The sequence below is a fragment of the Pistacia vera genome, unplaced genomic scaffold (assembly GCF_008641045.1).
Source record: "Pistacia vera cultivar Batoury unplaced genomic scaffold, PisVer_v2 Contig601, whole genome shotgun sequence".
Taxonomy (NCBI): domain Eukaryota; kingdom Viridiplantae; phylum Streptophyta; class Magnoliopsida; order Sapindales; family Anacardiaceae; genus Pistacia; species Pistacia vera.
In genome coordinates, this window is record NW_022196448.1 from 351,805 (window position 1) to 367,349 (window position 15,545).

The window sequence follows — 15,545 nt, forward strand, 5'->3', positions numbered from 1 at the left end:
TACACCAGATTTCTCACGGCAGATGGTCTTTGCATATGTTACCAAGTCTTAATTAATACCAGTGCTCTCATGGTTTATCATATACCGATACTTCATCTGATTCTCAAACATATTTGATGAAATTGAAAAATAGGCCATGACGATGTGGCTTGGTACATGATAGATTATGATGGGTTAATTTTACTGAGTTGAGAAAGTGCGAGGAAATGCACAAGAAATAAAGAAAGTATAGTGAGTTTGAGAGAAAAGAGTACGTTCAGCTTTTATACAACAATGAGGCGGTTATTTCCCACCTCATTACACGCAAAAGAGGACATGCGCAATTATTTAGCACCTGTACTACAAACCCAAGCTTAAAACCATTAAGCTTTTACAACCAGAACAAGTAAGCAAGCTTAATCCACCTTGATAGCATAAGCTATCCGATTCAGCAAGTAGACGGTAGTAACAACTGCATCTGTCCAACGTCAGGGTACATGAGCTGCGTTTTGTGTTTTGATGTTATGAACGCATCGTTTTATTAAAATAACTAACAGCAGAACAAACGAATCTACTCATTCTGTTAATTCAAGACACCTAGTATTCCATCTTCTATTAACAAACTGTTAACCGTCAACTAACTGCCTTTTAAAACACAAGCTCAGTTCTTCTGTTCTTACAGTTTTCAATTTTGCTTCTCTGCTTCTTCTCTTCTTCTTTCTTCACATTAACATGTTGGATATCAGTTGCCCATCTACATTATTAACATACAGTTTACATTTGATGATTTGAGTAGCCATAAGGATGAAAAGAGCCTCCACTGCAGCTGAAATCATTCTCAAATGAGTAAAGATAACCTTGGTTCAGTTACAATTCTATAGCAGCAATTCACAATGAAGTAAAAGCTGAAGCAGAACAATCAAGATGGAAACAAAAGGCCCTTTTACACTCTAACTTCAGCTAGGGAACACAAATTACAAATAAAAGAGGTCTTGCTCCACAAGTTTCAACCAAGTTTGACCTATATTAGTTTCAAAATTCGAATCTTTCTGTAAATATAGAGCCTTTGACAACAACAAAGACTACTTTTGAAAAACAATTTCATCAAATAGCATTGTAATACACTGAAAGTTAATTACATAGACATATTAAGGCACCCACAAATACACACTAATTAAGTCATCAATAAAATACACAGTAAAGGAATGAAAAACAACCTCCACTATTCAAATCAACCAATGAGTGAAGAAACTAAGTTCTATAACACTTCAAAGAAGTAATTCACAATGAAAGAGGGCAAAAGCAGCACAAGAGGAACGCAAACAAAATTCCCTTCCACTCTCACTTCAACATAGGGACCAAGAGCCATAATACCTCACAAACCATTTAGATAGGATGCCTTAATCCGGAAACTGCATCGAAGTTTGACCTAAATTTTCCAGAACTCTTGATTATTCTGTAAATATAGAAGACAACATGTTAAATTGAAAGTAGATGCTATAGGGAAATGTTAAACACTTTCAAATAAGTAATTCACAATGAAAGAGGGCAAAAGCAGGACAAGAGGAATGCAAACAAAATTCCCTTCCACTCTCACTTCAACATAAGGACCAAGAGCCATAATACCTCACAAACCATTTAGATAGGAGGCCTTACGTCGAGACTGCATCGAAGTTTGACCTAAATTTTTCCAGACTCTTGATATTCTGTAAATATAGAAGACAACAGGTTTAAATTGAAAGTAGATGCTATAGGGAAATGTTGTTTTGAACTATATATTGGTGATAGTTTCAAAGAAAAAGAAATGTTTCCATGATCATGAAGTTTATTTTGGCCTCTAATGACCTTTAGCTACTATATTAATTATCAATTATACTGTAGCTTTTGTATTCTTAAAGCGTTATTGACTATATTAAATAGAGAAGATAGGCATATTATAAAACAAATATAAGATTAAAGATACGGTCATGAGAATGGATCCAAGAAAAGTAATTTTTAACTAACCTCTTTCATGTGAAGATGTGTATAGTTGTGTTGAGGTCACCTTCCTAATACTTTTCATTGACATAATAGATCTGATTATTCTGGTAAAGTTGGTGTGTTCATCTTGGGGCATTTTTCACCACTATGATTCCAATCAAGGAATTACAGGTTGTGATTCTCAAAGCATCTGATCTTTCCCTTTCAATCCTTAATTTGTGAGTGGCAGATGCGGATTTTACAAACATGAAGGCACACCATGTTTTTGAACTAAAATCGCTTTCTCCTGTAAATTTTCTGTATCTCTTAGGCTTGATAACAATGTAGCAAACCAAGTAAATATGAAACAGAGACAACAGAAGACAAACATAGCACAAATTATAGCATAACTATAGCATAACGGAACATCAAAATAAAACAATAGCATCATAATACACCAGAAGTCTACTGTTCAAATCAACCTAAAATTAGAGAAGGAAGCTTTGAGTTCTGTATCCATTTTCAAAGCATCAACTCACATGAAGGAAAGCTAAAGCAAAAAGAATATAGAAAAAAAAGGCGCTACCCTTCTCTGACCTCAACGTAGGGAACTCAAGCCGCATTAATGCCTCACAAAAGAGCCCTTGTCCTGGAGATTTCGTCAAATATTGACCCAAATCTTTTCAGAACTTGGAATACTCTGTAAATGTAGAGCACAACACATTCAAAGTAAAACAGAAACCACAAGGAAATTATATTTTAAAAAACAAATTGTTGATAATTCAGCAAAGAAAAGGAAGTTGGAAGATAGAAAGAAAATGTTTCCACGATCATTAAACTTTCATATCAAGGAAATGACCTTCACAAAACTATTAAATTCAATATATTTGTACTTTTTCTACTTAAGAGTTATCAATAACCCCTGAAATTCCAATGCTCCAATTCAAAGATGAGTGATGGAGATATAAGGGTTGTTACACTTTCAGACCAGCAACATCATAATGCAGGGAAGCACAAAATCAGAACATTGGAGATGAAAAAAATATGGCCCTCTCATGTCTGACTTAAAGCAGAGGAACCGAACTGCAATATGTAGGACTATTTCTAGATACGACCACCAAACAAAGCAGCAGCCAGACACTTTCTTTGGTATAAGGTAAAATGCATTAACTAAACTCACCTTCAGTGTGCTTGGACTAACAGATATAATAGTTCAAACACTTTTGGAAGAGTTGCCTGGAGGTTCTGGCCTACTGTAATGTAGAGAAATCAAACCAATCAATGTTCAAAGGATCCAAAATCCTGAAACAATTCAAACATTGGCAATTTTAATTATTCTAAACATTTTAGGATTACAATCATACTAGCAATCGATATGGTAAAGATATTCTGACACTTTTTCATAGCTACATTTCATAATTGATATTGATAAGGATGGAGATGAAAAACTTGTTTTCTCAGTGAATTTGATTGTTTACATATGTTGTGGGTAAGAGCTCTGGTGTCCTTCAAATTTCTTCAGCCTTGTAACAAGACAACACAATGGTGATTACAACAAAACAATGCGTCGAGCATAGAATGGCTAGTGAGATATAAGCAATTGAATTGGTTTTGTGTATCAGTACAAAAATGAAGATTAAGTGGAATGATTATAACAACTTTTGATGACAATTTCACAAATAGATCATCATACATCAAGATTTGTCAATACACATTTTCCAAGGTACACCAAAAATTCAATCACACATTCATTCATTTAGACACATAATTCATACTCATGTCATGTAAACGGCACCATAGCAGAATTTGAATGATTTATACCAGCTTTGAGGAACAAAAATTCATGAAATAGATTTATAATACACTAGAACTTCATTACCTTGAAGATTGAGACACGAATAAATTCACATATCCATAGGCACATAATTCGTACTTCTAATAATTGAATACAATGCAAAGCAACAGAATGAAATACAACCTTCACTGTTCAAATCAACCTCAATATGTGAAGAAAAAACTTCTCTAAAACTTTCAAAGCAGAACGAACAATGAAGATATAAAATAAATATCCTTCCACTCTCTGACTTCAGCACAAGGAACACGAGCTTCAGAATACATCACAAAACCAGTTAGAAATAGAGCTTTATTCCGAGATGCATCAAAGTTGACCTGAATCTGATATATACCTTCCTTACTCAATCAAACCACAACAATAACAGCAACAACACTCAGACTCAACTAGAAAATACACATACAATAGCCAAACCCAGAAAAAAAAAGTCAAGTCTATTTATATTCTAACAAACGAAATACACAGAAGAATTAAATTAGCAATCACCTCTCACTTTTCTGTTTTTTGAATATCGTCCCCATCTCCCTGTTCTCCTTTTAACCAATCCAGTACTCTCTCACAACAGAATTCCTCAGTTAGCCACACTCTTATTGCCACCCTCATGTAATTCTTCCTTAACATTCACACGCCTCTTACTGCCACCTGTCCACATAATTAACTATTCCTTACATTCACACCCCTAGGACCCTTTTGCCCAACTACTAATAATCCTCTACTACCCATTCCTACGTTTCTCACTATAGACCAACATATCAGGTGTTTCTCAGAATCTTTTATAGAACTCTGATCATTCTATAAAGATAGAATACAACACGTTGAAAATAAAGATTGAGCTATCGAGAAAATGTATTTTGAACTACAAATCTCCTCTCATGACCTTCTTCTGCTATTATATATAATTATAGTATATCGTAGCTTTTGTATAATAAAGAGTTATAAGGGCAGAGACATGCATTATTAAACAAAAATGAAACTAGTGTCCGCTGTAACGATTGAAATACATGACAAGGTTAATTGTTACAGAATACGTACCGCTTCATCGTCATCCTCATTCTTCTTGAGTTGTCCAATTTTGGTGTGCTTAAGACTCCTCTAGAGAAGTGTTCATTTTGGAGCATTTTTCCCCCCTCATGTTCTAACTAAATACTTTTGCAATCATATTATCAAGATTTCATTAGTGTGATAAGAAATTTAGTGATAAATAATTCTTAACAAGACACGTACCTCTTTTTTGTATTAAGGTCACTCTTCCAATATCCTTCCGTGTCCCACTTGTGCTTCTTTCTTTACTTTCTCCTGTCACAGAGTCCATTGCTTTATCTTAATTAAGTGGGTAATACTGTATGGGGGCATAGATTCGGAAAGAGAATGAAAAATTACAAAACCATGGGAAGCTCCCCTAAGACCAAGAGACAACTTGGACATGCCCAAGAATTCACCTCAACAAAGGCCAAGACACTATAGGGCCAACCCAAGGCCCATAACTAAAGCTCAAAAACTATGCAAAATAAAAAAGTCCACTTCATTTGGGCCAACCCATTAATCCAGCTAATTAGATCATTTTCATTTTGGAGTTGCCCAAAGCCCATAAACCATATCCTTAGAGATCAGGTTTGTAGTTCTGTAGCAAACCATCAACTGCGTCTGACTATAAGCATACCAAACAGCAAGACGTCTCCACAACCTTAACCACGTCCCAAGCCAGTCCCACCAGACATAATTTATTAAACCAAAGGTTTGGGAACTGTTTGCTAACATCATCGTCCACAAAGGGAACCAGATTGCCTCCCCAACCCATATGAACATTTATTTCAAAAAACATTTATTTTCATTGAGAACAAAAATGACTACAATTGAGTGAGTCCAGAAATGCAAGGCAAAACAGAGAGTTTGACAGAAAATGACTAAACTTCAGTAAGGTATTCTCATTAAGTACAAAATTGACTACAATTGAACTTTTATACAACAATGAGGCGTGCACTACAAACCCAGAAAGCTTTAGAACCAAAGCTCGCAATAAATTTATTACTCCGTATAATTAGCACAAATGCATATTCCAAGATATACACAAATGCATCTAATAGCACATCCATACGCAAATAATTCATACGCAAGTAAATAAATACAATCCACACAACAGATTGAAAAAGAGTCTCCACTGTAGCTGAAATCATTCTCAAATGAGTAAAGATAACCTTAATTTCTGTTACAATCCTATAGCAGTAATTCACAATGAAGTAAGCTGAAGGCAGAAATCACAATGGAAACAAAGGGCCTTCTACACTCTGACTTCAGCAAACGGAACACAAACTACAAATAAAAGAGGTCTTGCTCCACAAGTTTCAACCAACTTTGACCTATATCAATTCAAAATTGCGAATCTTCTGTAAATATAGAGCTACTTTTGAAAAGACAATTTCATCTAATAGCATATTAATAAAATACTAGAGACATTAAGGCACCCACAAATTCACACTTAAGTCATCAATAAAAACACAGCAAACTGAATGAAAACACCTCCACTAGTCAAATCAACCTTAATGATGAACGAAAACTAAGTTCTAGAACACTTCAAGAGTAATTCACATGAAGAGGGCAAAAGCAGGACACCGAGATGCAAACAAAATGCCCTCCACTCTCTCACTTCAACATAGGGACCAAGCCATAATAGCTCATGACCATTTAGATAGGAGGCCCAGAGACTGCATCGAAGTTTGACCTGAATTTTCCAGAACCCTTGATATTCTGTAAATATAAAGACAACAGGTTTGAAGTGAATGCAGAAGCTATAGGGAAGTTATTTTGAACGTAAATTGGGATAGTTATCAGCAAAAAAAAAAAATGTTTCCATGATCATGAAGTTTTATTGAGGCCTCTAAATGACCTTTATCTACTATATTAAATATCAATCTATTGTAGCTTTTGTATCTTAAAAGAGTTATTGACTCAGTAAGAGATAAGGCAATATTAAACACAGATATAAAGTTAAAGATATGGTCATGAGAATGGACTAGTGTCCTGTTTCAAACTGTTAGGGAATAGGAGGATCCAAAGAAGTAATTTTAACTAATATTTACCTCTTTCTTGTGAAGATGTTGTATAGTTGTGTTAGGTCACCTTCCCAATACATCTTAATTGACACAATAGACATGCTTTCTCTGGTAAGTTTGGTGTGTCATCTTAGGGCATTTTACACCACTATGTATTCCAGTCAGGGAATTTCAAGGTGGATTCTCAGAGCATCCGATTTTTTCCCCTTTCAATCCTTTAATTTGTAAGTGGTAGGTGCGGATTTACACAGATGAAGGTACACCCTTTTTTCCGAACTAAAATCTGCATTCTCCTGAATATTTTCGGTATCTATTAGGCTTTAATCACAGATATGCGAGCAAACCAAGAAACATGAGACAGAGACAACAACAGGACAACCAGAGAGCACAAACTATAGCATTACAGAACATCATAATACACAATAGCATCTAATACACCAGAAGTCCATTCAGCAACTAGATTGGTGTGTCACACATAATATAAGATTAAGTGGAATTATAACAGCTTTCGAAACCAATTCACCAAATAGCATCATAATATTACATAAAACATATGCATGTAACTCACAGATTCAGACACCCATAGCACATATTCATACTTTAATGTATGCACAGAAACTGAATGAAAAATACCCTCCACTGTTCTTATTCACCTCAAATGAGTCAAGAAAATAATTTTTGAACATGTACTTTAAAAGCTGCAATTCACAAGCAACGAAACTAAAGCTGAACCAATAAACATAGAAACAAAACACCCTTCTAATGCCGACTTCAGCATAGGGAACAATGACCATAATGACTCACAAACCACTTAGAAAATGGCCTTATTCTGGAGTTGTAAAGAGGTTGACTCGAATCCTTTAGGAATTGAATATTTTTAAATTCAGTAATCGTCAATAAAAAAAAATATTTTTCATGATCAAGCGTTAATATGGTGGTAAAATAAGGTCGCCTCTAAAGGACCATCACGCCACTCTAACTATTAATTATATTGTAATGTTAGTAACAACTGACAAATGGAAGCATAAGTTTTATCCACTTCAAGCATCAACTCAATGAAGGAAAGCTAAAGCAAAAGAATAAGATAGAAACAAAAGGCTCCACCCTTCTCTGACATCAACACAGGAATCGAGCTGCAATAATGCCCCACAAAAGAACCCTTACCCATAGATTTTCGAGAAGTTTGACCCAAAACCTTTCGAAAACTCTGAAACTCTGAAATATAGAGCACAACACATTCAAATAAAAACAGAAACTTGCAGGGAAAATGATATTTTAAAAAGCAAATTGTGATAGTTCAGCAAGAAAAGTAGTTGGAATAAAAAAAGAAAATATTACCCTGAAATTCCAGTGCTCAATTCAAATGACGAGTGTGGAGATATAAGCTGTTACATTTCACAACAGCAAATCACAATGAAGGAAAAACAAATCAGAGCATTGACGATGAAAAAAGATGGCCCTCTCATTGTCTGACTTAAAGCAGTGGAGTTTATACTTGAAGTTTGACCTAAATCAGCGTTGAAATAGAACTTCTGAAGCTTGGCAAAATATATTGGAAGTGAAAGCATGATCAGTGGAGAATGTTTTATAACTAACTGATGATAGTATTTGTGATTGAAGAAAAGAAAAATTTGAGTAAATTTATATAACATATGACGTTTTATGGTGATGCGTTAAGAATAATTACCAGTTGTAATAAGTAGTGCTGTTGCTCATTTTATGATTCCCTCATAGATGTCTCACATGATTTCATTAGTTATAATGCATTGATCTGTTTAGATAATCTCAAGAGTATGGCAAGTAAAGGTAAATACATTAACTAAAACTCACCTTAGGCGTGCTCTGGACATGAAGATATATGTAGTTCAAGCACTTTGGAAGAGCTGCCTGGAAGTTCCTGAGCTACCTATAATGTAGAGATATCAAACCAATCAATGTTCAAATGAGTCTAACCCAAATCTTGAAACAATTCAAACATCGTCATATTATTATTATATGCATTTTAGGATTACAATTGTTCACTTTTTCATAGCTACATTTCATAATTTGATTGTTTACAAATTGTGGGTAACAACGCTTGTGTTTTCAAATTTATTGACTTGTAACAAAGACAACAACATGGTATTACAACAAGACAATGAGTTCAGCATAGGAGGGCATGAGATATAAGCAATTGAATTGGTTGTGTATCAGTACAAAATGAAGAATAATGAATAACTTATAGCAACTTTGATGACAATTTCACCAATGATTAATACATCAAAGATTGTCAATCACATGACCAACAGAAGTTTTGAATGATTTATACCAGCTGTGAGGAACAAAAATTCATGAAATAGATTTATAGTACACCAGAAGTTCATTACATTGCAGATTCTGAGACACGCAAAATTCACATGTCATAGGCACAAATTATACTTCTAAGTATTGATACAATGAAAAGCAAAGAATGAAATACAACCTTCACTGTTCAAATCAACCTCAAATATGTGAAGAAAATAACTCTCTAAAACTTTCAAAGCATAACAATGAAGATAGAAAATAAGATCCTTCCACTCTCGACTTCAGCATAAGGAACACGAGCTACATAATACTCTCAAAACCAGTTAGAAAATAAAGCTTTATTCCGGAGATGCATCGAAGTTTGACCTGAATCTGATAGATACTTCCAATACTCAATCAAACCACAACAATAACAGCAACAACACTCAGACTCAACCCAGAAAAATATCAACAAACAGTAGCCAAACCATAAAATAAAAGTCAGTCTATTTATATTCTAGCAACCAAATAACACAAGAATTAAATTTAGCAATCACCTCTCCACCTTTTTCTTTCTGAATATCGCCCCCATTCTCCTGTCTCCTTTTTATCCCATCAGACTCTCTCCACAACAGAATTCCTCAGTTAGCCACTCTTATTGCCACCCTGTCCCACAATAATTAATTCTTCCTTAACATTCACACGCCTAGGACCTTTTGCCCAACTACTAATAATCATCTACTACCCATTCCTATGTTCTTACTATAGACCAACACATCAGGGTTTCATCAGAATCTTTTTAGAACTCTATAGCATTCTATAAAGATAGAATACAACACATTGAAAATAAGATGAGCTATCGAGAAAAGTGTTTTTGAACAGCAAATCTTCCACCCTGACCTCATTCGCTATTATATAAGTTATATCGTAGCTTTTGTATAATAAAGAGTTATTACCCAGCAGAGATATGCATTATAAACAAAAATGAAACTAGTGTCTAGCAGTATGATTGAATACATAACAAAGTTAATTGATAAAAGAATAACGTACCGCTTCCTTGAATAGATGTTGTATGGTTGTATTAAGGTCACCCTCCAATGCCATTCACGTCATCGTCACTGTCATGAGCCATCGTCCTCACGCTCCCTGATCCGTCAAATTGGTGTGCTTAAAGTCTCTGAGAAAGTGTTATCTTGGGGCATTCTTCACCATCATGTCTTCAAAGCTGGGAATTTGAAGTGTGATTTCCAGAACAAAACTTTAAGACTTTCTAATCTCAAAGTGATAGGCTTTAATTTACTGAAAACAATTTCATCTTTTTCAACATCTCCTGTATTGCACTATTTCAACATCGCCTCACAATCTTCTGTACATCTTTTCAAGGTTCACCATACTTTTGGCCATTGAGGATGTTACTAAGTTTCCAATCCATCACAATTCCGTACACTCAAGTTTATTGATTGTCAAAAGAGCTGAAGATGGCACTAGATAATCAAATTGTGACAATGATACACTGACAGCTTTTCAGATTTCGAAGAATTGAGACCTGATGAATCTTGTTTCCACATGTGTTTCAAATTGAAAAGTCCCCGAAGCTTAATTTTTTATATGTATGAGCATCCCAATATGTTTTCTCACCCTCTCCACTGAAAACAACTCTTGGTAGAATTCCCTTTAATATGAGTTTTTGAAGATTGTTAATCTCTGAGGATTTCAATGGGAATATTGTTGGTTCATTTTGAATAACATTAACAACTTCACTTTAGAAAACCGATGTTCTGGAAACTGATTTGGCCACATAGACATGATGTCTTTTTCCACTTATTCATTTCCCAAATTGGAGTTTCCTAAAGTTCAACATATAATCATGTCAAAATAGATGTCCTTTAAACAATTTTACTCAAAATTAGAAATTTGTATATTTTCAACAATAACAAGAAATCATAAATCTAAATTAAAAGAGATGAAAATGATAAATTAACAGTTAGCAATTTACCTTCATTATATTTTCCTTCGACTGGGTTTTTTTCTCTTGAATGAAATATTAAAGATCTAGTGACTACATGGGTTGAAATTAGGATTCACTTTAATATTAGTAATATTTTTTCATTTGTTTTATAAGTAATAATTTTTTTCATTTGTTTTATTCGTGGTCATATTTGTTTAGTGTTTTATTTGTTACAATGAGTTTGGGGATCATTGGATACAGCTTGTGGTTACAAGAGGAGCGACAACATGACATGTTAAAGTAAAACTAACTCTGTTTTATGTATATATAAATTAATCATTGATGGAGACAAACTATTTTGGAAATTTGGAGGAGTGATATGGTTTAAATATATAATTTAAGCAAATTAATGAAGTAATATAAAAAGAATGCATGAGGGTATAGTTAGCAGAGCGGGGTGGGGCGCAGCCTTTCACTCTACTTTTCATTTGTTTAGTGTAATTAGTATTCAATTAAATAATTTGATTTTTTTTTTATATTTATTATGTAATGTAAATAGGATTCAGTCAATATTTATAATCTAATTAACAATTATTTTAAACCTTTTTCAAGGGTAAAAAGGTCCTTAAACACAAAATGGTAAAACTTTGGACTAATTAATGTGCTAAAATTTGGGAGCTAAAAGATAGGGAAGTAATTTTAGCCCACCCAGTTTATTAGGATCCCGACTTTTGAATAACATTTTTTGACAAGTTAGCCTTAAAGAAATTACTAAAAATGTTTTTTAATATTTAATTCTACTATGTTCATAATCATTTATAATATTATTAAAATTGTAATTGTACACCAGAATGAATCAAAAGAGTAAAGGTAAGTTTCCCATTTGAAGATGAATCAAATTTTTAAGTCCAATAAGCATCAAGCTGGGCCAACACCGGAGCAAACCCCACGAAATTGATATAGCCCTCTACATTTGATATGTACTATTTTCAAAAAATATTTATATTGAATGTTTTCCTTTTAAAATTTGAACTTTTTATATCTTAAATTTATGCATTTATGTTTTTATATATATTTTGAAACTAATATTTGTTTCTAATAAATATCTTTTGGAATCATATTGTCAAGATTTCATTGAGTAGGAATGGAAATAAGAAATTTAGAGATAAATAATTCTTAACAAGACAACGTACCTCTTTTGTATATTGTTGTACTCTTTGTATATGTTGTATAGTGTATTATCACTCTTCCAATCCTTCCGTGTCCTCCTCGTATTCTTTACTTTTGTAAACATGGTGCACTTGTATCTCCTTAGAGAAAGTCTTCATGTTGGGGCATCTTTCCAATTAATTCTTCCAAAGCTGGAATTTGAAAGTGAATTCCCATAGCAAAACATGCGAGACTCTAAATGCAAGTGCACAAACTTTAATTGTTAAAACAATTCATTCTACTCCTCATCTTCCTCATTTGATACCACTTCTATCAACACATCACAGAACGCAATGTTACTTCCCTCTTGCCCATGCTTTTGGCTAGTGGGTGTGAATAATTTCCAATCCCCAACATAGCTCAACTGTTAAGTTGCAAAAGATCTGAGGTGGCAATACAACTCATTTCATGCCAAAACTATGTCAAAACTGTAAGATTTGCAAAAGATGCTAGGGTGGCAGCATACATCTCAATTGTGACAGTTTCTACTTTTGACTCAAGATTTTGAACTAGAGTCCACTTTAAGTCTTTCTCCATATCTTCTTAGTTAAAGACATTCAACTCTAAACTTTTATCTGCATCAGTGTTCCCGTATGTCGATCGTCCCATCCATATGAGAATATTTCTTTGTATGAACTAGAACTAGTACGAGTTTTTCCAAATCAAAAGATCTCTGAAGGATGACAGTGGAATATTTGTTGATTTATCACACTTGATCTCAACACTACATTTGCAAGAGAGTTTTTGGAAGTAAACACTGCCATGTCATCATGTTGTTCTGCTCTTAATACCAATCCAATTCCTCCAAATTGGGGTAATCTACAAATCAATCAAACAATCAAATCACACCACAAAAAAAAAAAAAAAAAATCCTTTATTTACAGTTGCCATTACTGGTTTTATTTTCAAATTTTTTGATAAATTGTACAACAAAACGTTTTTATTTCTATCAATATTGGATTTGATTAAAAGAGTTCATTTATTTAACAAACATAACATATTGCATACACTTAATTTTTTTTTTTTTAATGAAATTATTGTTTATAAACTTTTACTTTTCATCAATTATTAGAAAAATGATTTATTCTGCGAATAAAACAAAAAAGTGTGAGCAATTACCCTTTACAGTAAGTTACTTTCTAATTTTATAAGTGAAATAGATGATTTTTTATTATTAATTATTTGAATAATTAATTTAATATTATTGTAAGGAATATATAAGGGATTTTAATTATTTCTCCAATTATATATTATATATTACAAAATTGTTCCTAATATAAGCATTTTATTAATATGATTTTCGAATTTTTTTTAAAGAATGATGCTAAAAACAAATTTATATTTTATTCTAATCTTAATTATTTTAAATGATTTTTAATAACAAAATTTATTAAACATTTCAATTTCCTTGCCATGAATTAATAATTCCAATTAAATTAGATTTGTTGATGCTTGCTTTTGTCTTCTCTCGTTGAGTGAAGAGAAGACATTTAGATACCGATAAAACAAAAGAAAAAATTAACTAAAAAATTTTATAATTTTGTGTATAAAAACGTTCTTTATTTTCGAACACAAAAACCTTTAAAGAAAAAATGGTCTCTACCTTATTTTCTGAAGTTAGCATTTGAAATTTGTCACAACAGACATTTCCAGCTTTCTTTAACTTGGGCCATGGCCAGTCTATAGCAACGTATCCCAAGGCAAAAAGTTGTAAGTTGTGGTAAGCATTAAGTTTTAAGAAAGCTACATGCGAAAGTCAAATTTGGCATTTGTTTCTTCTCCTTCTTCTCTGCTAACAATCCCTTTAATTCCTACACTGTTATCTCAAGGTGTTGGAGCGCTCAAGCTTTTGATTATTGAAGATGGAAATAACATTTTATTTTTTCACACTTCCCATACCAAACGAGTCAACTTTCGGGAGCAAGAAGATGTTTTCAAAGTTGAGAGATATTTCGATTGTTTCCACGCAGTTCTAAGGCCTCCAAATTAGGTAAAACAAACCTGCACTCACAGTTAATTGATTTTCGTTTTAGTATTTTGTAGAAAGTAAATAATTAATATTTGTTCTCATAGTGTTGTATCACATGCCAATTTTTATTGGAGGTCTGCTAACTCTCAAGCTGACACGTCTATTTTTTCTCTTTCAAATTGCGTCCATTTACCAATCACTTAACAAACAATGAAGCAACTTAATGTTGCATATACAGTTATTGAAAAACTATTTCTAATTTCTTTAAATTAAAGTTTTCAATCATGTTAAATTACATCAATTTGAAAGAAAGTTTGTAAAAAAGTTTCTACACAATATTATTGGAAAAAAAATGTTTTCCTTTATTAAAGTCTGTTATTAGTCTTTCACTTGCATAATAAGTTGCACGACAGAAAACTATTAAAACAAAAATGAATTATATTTTAACTGTTTATGAGAAATTTACTTATTTATATTTATTATCGAAAAAGAAATCATACCTTGTATTCTAAAGTGGAATTTGTAGTTTGTCATAGCTAAACACTTCCAACTTCTTTATTGGGCCTTCGAATGTGCTTCCGGGTAGAAAGTTCTAAGTTCTTCTAAGTTTTAGTATTAGGGATTCTACCCGGGAAGATAATGTAGGAAGTGCTTCTGCTCCTTCTTTGGCGATAATCTCCTTCAACTCTTACAAGAATTTATCTCAAAGTGATTGAGTTGCTTAAAGTTTTTTACCAAAGAAGAGGGAACAATATTTTAGTTTTCAATGCTATGATACCAAACAAGTCAAATTTTGATAGCAATCTGACTTATTGGAAGTTGGCTATCCCATATCATTTGAGAATTATTGCTTTCAGCATGACTATTCCAAATTGGGGAAACGACCTGCACCAAAGTTAATTGTTTCAGTAAGTTTCAAGTCCGTTCCGTTAAAAGCTCTTTTCATCAATCGATCAATACTAAAAATTCAGCATTCTTAAAAAATACCAAAAAAAAAAAAAAAAAAAAATTAACATTATTCTTTATCATTTTCAAAAGATTTTATCAAATACTTGTTAATTTTTATATTAAAGAAAGAAAAAGGCTCATACCTGTATCTGAAGTGAATATGTGTAAATTCTCCAATGAGAAACCTGCAACTCTTTTAACTTGGGCCAACTTGAAGTGTGTATTCCAGGGTAATGTTGTAAGTTTGGTAAGTTGTGAGTTAAGGTATTCTACCCTTGAAATAAAATGTAGCAGTGCTTCTGCTCCTTCTTCTTTGCCAATAATCTCCTTTAGTTCTTTACATTCTCATCTCAAGATACTGGAGCTGCT

At 33.0% G+C, this 15,545-nt stretch overlaps 1 protein-coding gene across 4 annotated transcripts in view; it reads right to left on the reverse strand.

The window, feature by feature from the left end:
- The window catches only part of LOC116110377, a 129,956-nt gene that overhangs the window by 47,286 nt on the left and 67,125 nt on the right, over positions 1-15,545 (reverse strand). For 2 of the 4 annotated variants that reach the window (XR_004124892.1, XR_004124891.1), the window contains exon 1: positions 10,153-10,207. The exons of 1 other annotated variant lie outside the window; for it this stretch is intronic. The gene's annotated coding sequence lies outside the window, so the exon portion shown is untranslated. Of the gene's footprint in view, positions 1-7,112; positions 7,134-10,152; positions 10,208-15,545 lie in introns of those variants that run through there. One more of the 4 variants, XM_031396609.1, reaches the window with a different exon arrangement.